Here is a 10,596-nt window from a genome sequence, read left to right as displayed (position 1 = left end):
TATGTGCTCCAGTAGTTTACAGGCTTGTTGAGGAATATTGGCCGGTAATTACCAGTCTTGGTTTTGTCCCCCTCCTTTGATGTTGGCCTTTTTCCAGTCGCAGTGAAGCTGACCACTTTGGGTTGAATGATCGAATATATGAGCAAGAATAGCACATAGAACATCTTCACAATAGACTTTTTCAGAAGAAAAGAAGGAATGTTGTCAGGGCCCTTTAATTCACTTGGCTAAATCTTCTTTATGGTGGGTTCCCACTGCCGATCGAACCAACCCGACCAAGCCCGATCAAGCCATCTTGACCTGGTCGGGCTCGGTCGGCAAGGGCGATCGGGGTCGGTCTACCTTGATCGGTATCGATCTGGCTTCCTACACGACAAGTTTTGGCATGTCAACAAATATCGTGTAGGGGTTGAGAAGGCAAGCGATCGTACAGTGATCGTGTATTGGTCGAGTAGAGGTCGTGCTGATCGGGAATCGATCGTATAGAGGTCTAGTTTGGTCGATCATCTCGATTTATACCCAACTTCTACAACATTTGGTTCCCAATCAACTCGATCAACAACTGTACCGCTTCACAATCGATACATGTGTGCCCTAAACAGTTACTCGACCGAACTCGCTCACTTCTCCCCTGCTTCTCGATCACATCCCGATCACTTCTCGACCGCACTCGATCTTTCCGATCGCAACTCAACCAAGGACACAATTACATGCTCATCTAATCACATTTTCTTCGTACCGGTATATTGCTACTAGTTAAGTTAATCGCTTCTAGAATTGGTAGTAACATGTGACAGCGACACGGCAGACGCGGATCCAGGATCTTTTCTTAGTGGGGGGGGGGGGGGGGCGAATTTCAAATTATGCGAGCCAAGTATTGGTACGTAATTGTGACACCGGCAGTGGCAAAAACCTTTTTCTTTTGGGGGGGGCTGGGGGGTAGAAGAAAAAAAATCCCCCTTACCCCACTCTTACATGCATGCCCCACTGAATGTTTCTCGGCGGGGGCCAAGGGTTGGAACCCCCAAAAGCACAAGGGGGAATAGGCATTTAATTACTGTCAGATGAGCATATTTTGATACCTTATTTGTGACACTGGCAGGACACAAATTGGTGTGGGGTCCAGGGGGCGGAGCCCCCTGAAGCTCAGGGGTTTTATAGATTAAATTATCGTCAGATGAGCATATTTCTATACCTTATTTGTGACACTGGCAGGTCACGAATTGGGGTGGGGTCCAGGGGGCGGAGCCCCCGGAAGCTCAGGGATTTGGGGCAATAAATTACGGTCAGATGAGCTTATTTTGATACCTTGTTTGTGACACTGGCAGGACACAAATTGGTGTTGGGTCCAGGGGGCGGACCCCCAGAAGCTCAGGGGTTTTATATATTAAATTATCGTCAGAATGATGAGCATATTTTGAAACCTTATTTGTGACACTGGCAGGTCGCGAATCGGGGTTGGGTCCAGGGGGCGGAGCCCCCGGAAGCTCAGGGATTTGGGGCAATAAATTACGGTCAGATGAGCTTTTTTTGATACCTTGTTTGTGACACTGGCAGGCCACAAATTGGTGTTGGGAGGTCAGGGGTTGTATACATTAAATTATCGTCAGATGAGCATATTTCTATACCTTATTTGTGACACTGGCAGGTCACGAATTGGGGTGGGGTCCAGGGGGCGGAGCCCCCGGAAGCTCAGGGATTTGGGGCAATAAATTACGGTCAGATGAGCTTATTTTGATACCTTGTTTGTGACACTGGCAGGACACAAATTGGTGTTGGGTCCAGGGGGCGGACCCCCAGAAGCTCAGGGGTTTTATATATTAAATTATCGTCAGAATGATGAGCATATTTTGAAACCTTATTTGTGACACTGGCAGGTCGCGAATCGGGGTTGGGTCCAGGGGGCGGAACCCCCGGAAGCTCAGGGATTTGGGGCAATAAATTACGGTCAGATGAGCTTTTTTTGATACCTTGTTTGTGACACTGGCAGGCCACAAATTGGTGTTGGGAGGTCAGGGGTTGTATACATTAAATTATCGTCAGATGAGCATATTTTTATACCTTATTTTTGACACTGGCAGGTCACGAATCGGCGTGGGTTCCAGGGGGCGGAGTCACAGAAGCTCAGGGGTTTTAGGCATTTAATTACGGTCAGATGAACATATTTCGATACCTTATTTATGACGCTGGCAAGCCACTAATTGGCGTCAGGGGTTTTAAGCATTAAATTACCGTCAGATAAGCATCCAGGTGCCTGAATTTGGGCCCAAGTTGAAATCCAAGGCAGAGTCCCCGGAAGTTTAGGGGTTTTAAGGCATTAAATCATGATCAGGGGAGCCATTTTTTTTTTTTTTTTTTTTTTTTTTGGGGGGGGGGGGGCGGAAATTTTAAAATTACGTCGTCAGATATTTCTTTCAGTGACTTGGGGGGGGGGGGGGAGGAGGAAGACTTTTTTGTTGCTTTGTTTAGCACACATTCTTTGTTTTTGTTGCCATGGAGACCGGGCCCCCGGGCCTACCTCTCCCCCCCCCCCGGGATTGGTCGGGGAAAAATGGGTGATCGGGCTTGATTGGGCTTGGTCGGGTTGGTTTGATCGGCAGTGGGAACCCACCATTAGGATCTTATTAAATTCGCTGATGTGAATGTTGATGTCCGGCATCAGGGAGTATTGAGTTGGAAGGAATGTAGGGAGAGGGACGTCATTAGGTTCTCTAGTGCAGACAGAGTGACAAGTAAGACTGTTACCCAGGTAGCCCTTTTTTTGTTGGTGTGAATAAAAGGCATCCAAAAATGTGTGTATGCGACTACACCCCCATTCGGCATGAAAGTATTGTCCAATGTTTATTATCATATTTTAAATATGACTGAATTATGTTATAAACATATAATAGTGAAACAAGCCCGTAAATCCCCTCACCCATTTGAGAATTTTTTCGGAGAGACCTTTCCCAGGGTAGGAAATCTCTATTCTAATAACTGACGGGGCTAAAAACGTAAAATTTCACATTTACAATCTGTATTTATTACTTACTCCAAATGTATGCCAATTTGAAAAGGGTAGAGTTAAAGATGTGTGTAGAGACAGGGACTGACCTTGGGGTTTTCCGTCTTCCTTTTTTCTAAGACTATGTTGACTTTGCATCACAAGGAATAGGACTCTATGAATTAGCTTTCACCCCATGTTTAAATTACGTATTTTAACGGCTTACACCTAATTACACATTAATCGATAATATATCCCCTGCAGGTACCAGTTTGAGATGCAATACTTCCATGTCAATTACTGTACAACGTTATTCTTTTCATGTTCAGGACGGACAAGCCCTACAGAAATAGAGGTTAGCGGGGAGGCCGATAAATCTTGTCTTCAGCAGCTGTTGAATGTTTTCCTAGAGTGCATATGCAATGATCATATTCTCACGGTATCTCCGGGAGATGTCAAAACTGCAAGCTCTCTGTCAGGAAATCAAACTCAGAGGGAAAGGGAGCACCAGTATGAGGCAACGCTGAAGAAAGTAGCAAGAGGTCGCATCCAAAAACTTAATGGAGATATACGTACACTTAAACAAGAGCTTAGTTGTAAGGAAAATGAACTAGCCACATGCGAAGATAAAATCAGCGAACAAAATTGTGAACGAAACAATATCCAAAGTGATATTGATGGAAAAAATAAGAAGTTGCAGCTTTTAACAAAAGACATAGCACAAGCGCAACAAAAGGTAAATGAAACAAGTAGAGAATTTCATACAAAGGACAAGGCGTTATGTAAGATGAAAGATGAACTAAATAGAATAGAGAAGAACAGAGAGCAAGTGTCAACAGGATTACAGGAGGCAGAAAGGGAAGTAAATCAATCAGAGAAGAAATTAGAGGATGTGATACAAGAATTAGAAGCCTATACAACTGCATTATCATGTGCAGGAGAGGAACTGAATCAAACAAAGAACAAAATAGAAGAAATATTAGCAGAATTACAAGCGTGTGAAATTGTACCAATGAAGGCAAAAATGGAAGTAAATCAAACAAAGAACAAAATTGAGGAAATATTAACAGAATTACAAAACTGTGAAATTGTACCAATGGAGGCAGAAATGGAAGTAGATCAAACAGAGAATAAAGAAGAGGATGTGATACAAGAATTAAAAGCCTTAAAAAACGAAAGAATGATGAAAGAAGAGGAACTAGATCAAATATTGAAGAAAACAGTGGAAGTGTTAACAGAAGGCCAAACCTTTGCAAATGAAATGGAAGTAAGTCAAGCAAAGACGAAAACACAGGAACAGTTAACAGAATTTGAAGCCCGTGTAACTGTACCAATGGAGGCAGATATGGAAGTAGATCAAACAGAAAATAAAGTAGAGGAATTGTTAAAAGAATCAGAAGCCTTAAAAAACGCAATAATGAAGAAAGAAGAGGAACTAGATCAAATATCGACGAAAACAGCGGAAGTGTTAACAGAAGGTCAAACCTTTGCAATTGTACCAATGGAGGCTAAAATGGAAGTAAATCAAACAAAGAAGAAATTAGAGGAGTTTCTTAAAGAATTACAAGCATGTGCCATTGTACCAATGGAGACAAAATATGAAGTAAATCAAACAAAGAAGAAAATAGAGGAATTGTTAAAAGAATTACATGCCTTCAAAAATGCATTGAGAAAGACAGAAGGGGAACTAAATCAAACAAAGACGAAAACAAAGGAAATGTTAACAGAATTTCAAGCCTTTACGAAAACATTAAAGGATGTAAAAAAGGAACACCAAACAAAAAGTATGTGTCAACTATCGTAAGGAAAGGGCGAGCCCTTAGCTGGAACAAGGCAAACGTAGATTTGCCAGATATCGGAGAACACTCTCAAACATTGATGGCTTTAAAATGCCTTTGGAACGAAAATAAATATCCCCGATTTCTATTTGAGATCCACTATATAATTTCCGTTGTGTCTAGATATTTCATAGCACAGCCTAAATTTAACCTTTAACATTAATGCTTCTTTCAGTCAAGGAAATGTTCCGGCCTCCTGGAAATGCGCTATTGTAGTACTGATCCCAAAGGTGAATCCTGCACAAACTCAGACCTATATCATTAACAGATCATTTTGCTAAAGTCATTGAAGGTTTCATCGCAAAATGGATGTACCAGGACATGGCGCAACATATTGATCCCTATCAGTTTGGAAACCAGAAATGTTTATCGACCTCATATTGTTTGATTAATATTCTTCATCATGTTTATTTAAATGCTGAGGTACTAAAAACGTCATCGATGATACTTCTCACATATTTTCAAAAAGCGTTTGATAGAATAGATCACACAGTTGTAGTCAAAAAGTTAATTTAAATTGGTGTACGACCAGCGGTAGTTTACTGGATAGCTGATTTTCTTTCTGAGCGCAAACAAAGAGTTCGCTATCACATCGATCTCTCAGAATGGTGTCAAATAAATGCAGGTGTGCCTCAGGGTACGAAACTTGGACCCTTAATTCTTCTTCTGATGATTAATGATTTCAAATCTTCTGAAAGCATACATATGTTTAAATATGTCGATGATCTTACCCTAGTTGAGTGTCGTAAATCAAACCAAATTTCAAACATGCCAGAAGCTATAGAATGTCTATCTTTGTGGGCTGATATTAATAAAATGCAATTGAATCCTACAAAGTATATTAAAATGGACATTTGCTTTTCTAGAGTACAAGTCAATCAGTCTTCCATTATTCTCGAAAATTGTGTTCTTACAACTGTGTCACAGTTGAAATTACTTGGTATCACGATACAAAACGATTTGAAGTGGGAAGCTCATGTCAGAGATATTGAAAAAGAGCAAATGCGAAATTATGCTCCGTTCTTAAGGGAAGTTTCACATGAAGATCTAATTACTATTTTCATTGGCTATATTTGCCCAATTCTTAAATATGCAACTCAAGTTTGGAGCGGATGCCTCGACTGGTGCACAAAAACAACGCATAGAAAGATTGCAAAAACGTGCTTTGAGGATTATCTTTAGAAAGGATTACCTTAGTTATGCAAACGCTCTTACTCAATCGAAATTACAAACATTGGAAAGTCGTCGAAATGACGTATGTGTTACCTTCTTTATGAAAACTCTATCATGCACAAACCAATTCAAACAATTTATACCCCAAAGAGCACACAATAGAACTTTGCGAAGGACTAACAAGATCCCTGAAACCAGGTGCAAAACTAAACGTATGCAAAAATGCCCAATCCCAGATTTGATCCGTTTGTATAACAACAGTTTTTTATGATTGTATTATACTTTGAATCAAATTAAATTGTCAATTTTTTTTTATTACAATTTCATATTCCTTAGTGCAATGTATCTTTGTATTTTCATCAGCATACACATAATTGTTTCCCCTCTCTTTCTATATGTGTCCCCTTTCAACCCCCCCCCCCTTCTCTTTCTTTCTGTCTCTTCTGCTTTCCATCTCTCTGAATCTTTTTATCTCTCTTTTACTTTTTTAACTCAATTTTTTAGATTGCAATAATAATGTTGTATAAGAGTAATGGTATATAGTATACATATAAACGCTCTAAATAATTATGTAGATTGTAGTGTGATATCTTAAAATGTATACTTGTTTTTTCCAGCAATTTACTCATGTGCAAGTCAGTTTGTCACTGTGATATCTCTTGAAATGTATAATTTTTTTACCGTCAGTGTTTTATTCAGTCATGCGCAATTCAGTTACTGGTACTGCGTTACATGGAAATGAATCAATAAATACAATTTATATATATATTTATCTATCTAATGGCATTGTCCAACTAAAAATACGATATAATGATTATACAGTATGAATCAGGAAAAAATACAATTGTATACTTAGCTATTGATTTAAGATAAAATTATGATTATGGATGAATGCAATGTGTATTTCTAGGTTTATAGGCCGATTGTTGCCAGCTTCTCTGATATCATAACGATGCGATGATAATGGTGATATTCCATGGCAGACGGAGACTTATCCACTAGACCACAAGTCTTCTGTCTATAAAATAATAGAAAAATATTTAATTTTTGTTTAATATACGCAACACGTGAACTTCATACAGTAACTAACCAAATTTGTTTGGATTGCTTTAGTTTACAGTAATTAGAAAACTAGATTGAGGATGAAATAATATATTTCAATGTAAAATAGGCGGATAAGTAACTATAAACGTATAATTTCAAGAAATGTATAAATTCATAATGTTTACAACAACCTTGCTCTTCTTATATCTGGTTAGTACATGAAGAATTAGGTGATTTTGTGTTCTTTTACTTGTCTTTGTACAACTAGCGTTTACAAGCAGCAATAGTATTTGATATGTATTTGTTTATAGCACAACTTCAATTTAGATAATGAAATATACATTAAGGGAATTTCATATCCATAATTATGTTATGATTCACATGCTTGACTGAATCCACAAAATGTATTATTTTGTAAAAAATAAAGAATATGACTATACTTATTCATGCATTATTTCAATTGACTGAACATGTGAGATTACTTCTATTAATTACAGTTACACGTATCTGTGTTAATATACGCCTTCTACGTTGTAGAGCTCATGCAATCAACCATTTGGATAATAGGCAAACAGGAAGGTACAATGGTATCTTTTTAGTAATATTGACTTTACTGCGTTGTCAGATCATATGTTTTAATATGTTATTGTTGTTTACACATGCTTTAGGGTAATTATGTTTCTGTATATTGTATTTAACAAATGATTACTTCATATATACGTACAAATATATATATATACATGTGTTTTTATTTAAGCATTTTTACTAGTAAATGCAGTTTAAAGTATTCCATTCGAATTAAGAGAATTAATTCTTAGTCCTAAGACTGAGTGACAACAGGAACATGCAGTTAGCCTTCATTATAATCATAATCAAAATGTGTTTAAGATTTGTTTACTCTTATCAATTTGAAGTTCTTCATGATCACTTTGTGTGCGTTTGTATCTATTGATGTACCCATTTTGTAGTTGTTATTTTTATCAATTGAGTAAATCGCAATAATCATAAGAAATATGTTTTAAAAGACTAGTCATATTATCTATTTTTTGATGGGCAGTGCTGTGAATAAATATCCTGTTTTGCACGTGGTATGCTATGTTATTCTTTTACTTGTTCTACTCTACAGACTTATGTAGTGAATCTAAATTAATATAATATATAATGATGTCATAATGTATAATTCAACAGGTTTCTTGCAATAATTATTATTGAGATATGTGTACTATTGATGGAATTGATCATAGTACTTTCGATCTACGTTTGTATATAATGGAGATAGGTTTATATTACCAAAAGATCGATAGCTAAATATACATGCTATATTAAAAGTTATAACGGTATATATAACGTTATTGGTTCCATGAAATTCAGCATCCTACGTATTGTTTTATTGTGTGAAACGAAGCATATTATTCCTTTGATTAATTTTCTAGATAATGATTCGCATGAATGAATAAATTTATAAATTTAAACAAAATTATATAATTTATGTGTACATAACGTTTTAATGCGTGAATGAAGAATAATTCTTACAGAAAATATTAGATAATTCCAGTGACTTCTGCGTCGGTTTCGTTATCCAAAACAGTCATGTAGAATGGTGGATGTTTCGCTTTAAATAAATCGTCGCTGTTTTCACGAAGTGACGGTTGTGAAAAATAATTGCATTCACTTTGCGTTACGATTTTCCTCACTACCGTCACTTCGTGAAAACAAGGACGAAATGTAAGCGATTGAATGGCTATTACATTATAATGTAGGGGTCTACATGGAAAATTGATTATTTATATAAGTCGGGAGGGACTAGTATAGCCTACTCGGAAAATACACTTAAACTCTAATAGACTGCACCTCAACCACCCTAAATAAAAGGTCAGTAACAACGAAATATCTATGAAATGTTTAATAATAATAGCCTAATAGTCCACTCCAAATTTTATTAAACCGAAACGGAAATTCTTTTTTCCCAATTGATCGTGAGCCCGGCAGCCACTGAGCAGCGCCAGATCGACTTTGCTCTATCCCTTATTGATGAACGCCAAACAAGGTAGCAACAACTCCCATCTTTTAACGTCTTTTGGTATGACGCGGCCGGGGCTCGAACCCACGACCTCCCGGTTGTGAGGCGGACGCTATACTGACTGAGCCAACACTCCGGTACAAATTTAATTTATTTAATCTTGAAAGAATATAGACATTAAAAGTTATTATATGTATCATCTACCCCCCTCCCTGAAATGGTCACATCTTTATGGAATTTCAAGAGAAAAAAAGTACATAAACAACATGCATCACAATTGGCCATTTGCGAGTTTGAACGCGTAAGATCACCTTTTTGCAAATGCCGATAAATTTGAATGAATTAGGGTACATGTGCTAGACGGAATGAATTTGAATTTCCAATACGCTAAAAAGATTGACCGAAGTACAACTTTGACCTACAGTCTTTGCGCTAAAGTAAATGAGCGTTTTATCAAATTGGGAGAACGGTCATTTCTTGAAAAAATGACATAAATTTTCCACTAATTGCAACATAATATTTTGCAACTGTTGTAGTATCTTAAACAAGTTGTTTAGGAATCCAAGTGGTGGGAAGTGTTGAAAAATAGGCTACATTAAAGATCAATGATATTATTTCACATTTTCTATAAGCTTTAACAGAGCCAATTATTCACATGCCTTTGAGCAATTTCTTACAAAGACGACCTGTGACAAATACAAATAAATTACATTCAGAATTATAGTAGCAATGTAACATGCACTAGATACAAGGGTTCTGATTTATTAGCATAGAAGAAAGAAATAAACAGAGTGAGTTGGTGACAGAGGGGGATAAAGAGAGGTAGCAAGAGAAAGATGGAAATAGAAAGCCAAAGAGAATCAGAATGTGAAAGAGAGAGAGAGAGATGGAGAAAGAGAAAGCATATGGGGCACGATATATAGTATATTATAGTTCGAGGATTCGCTGGCAAAATTCAAAAGAATATATAAATATATATATATATATATGAAATAAGATAAAACAGAGTAAAAATCTCTTCTGGTATTAGACTCGTTGGTGACGAAGTGTAAAACATGTTTATGAGCTTTATCATTTTATTTAAATGAATAGTTCCAATGTAAAACACGAATCACCCAACAAAACATGGTACTTAACAACTTTTTCCAGGTCAGAAAAACTTCTACCGGACTATTTCGGGAGATGCAAAATTAGGCACGTCTTGAATATAACCTACATTTAAAATTATGTAAAAATGTTATAATAATTATGTAGTTTATAATATCTTCCTCTACACTGTCACACTTCTGCCACTTTACCATTGTTTCTCGTTCTCTCCTTTCTCTCTCTTTGTCTATCTTTATCTCTCTCTCTCTGTATCTATGTTTCTCTCTATTTCTCTATCTTTATCTCTCTCTTTCTCTTCCTTTATCTCTTTCTCTCTCTCTCTCTCCTCCCGTTTCTACAGCTTTGTAAGACATTTTGTCTCTTAAACTCCATATAATTCAGTCTTTTGGCTGCCCTGTGTAATTATTTGAATGAATACCAATATTACATAC

Source organism: Strongylocentrotus purpuratus, unplaced genomic scaffold (genome assembly GCF_000002235.5).
Source record: "Strongylocentrotus purpuratus isolate Spur 01 unplaced genomic scaffold, Spur_5.0 spur5_scaffold_1, whole genome shotgun sequence".
NCBI classification, from domain to species: domain Eukaryota; kingdom Metazoa; phylum Echinodermata; class Echinoidea; order Camarodonta; family Strongylocentrotidae; genus Strongylocentrotus; species Strongylocentrotus purpuratus.
The sequence above is the reverse complement of the archived record's forward strand: the minus strand, read 5'-3'. Positions refer to the sequence as shown.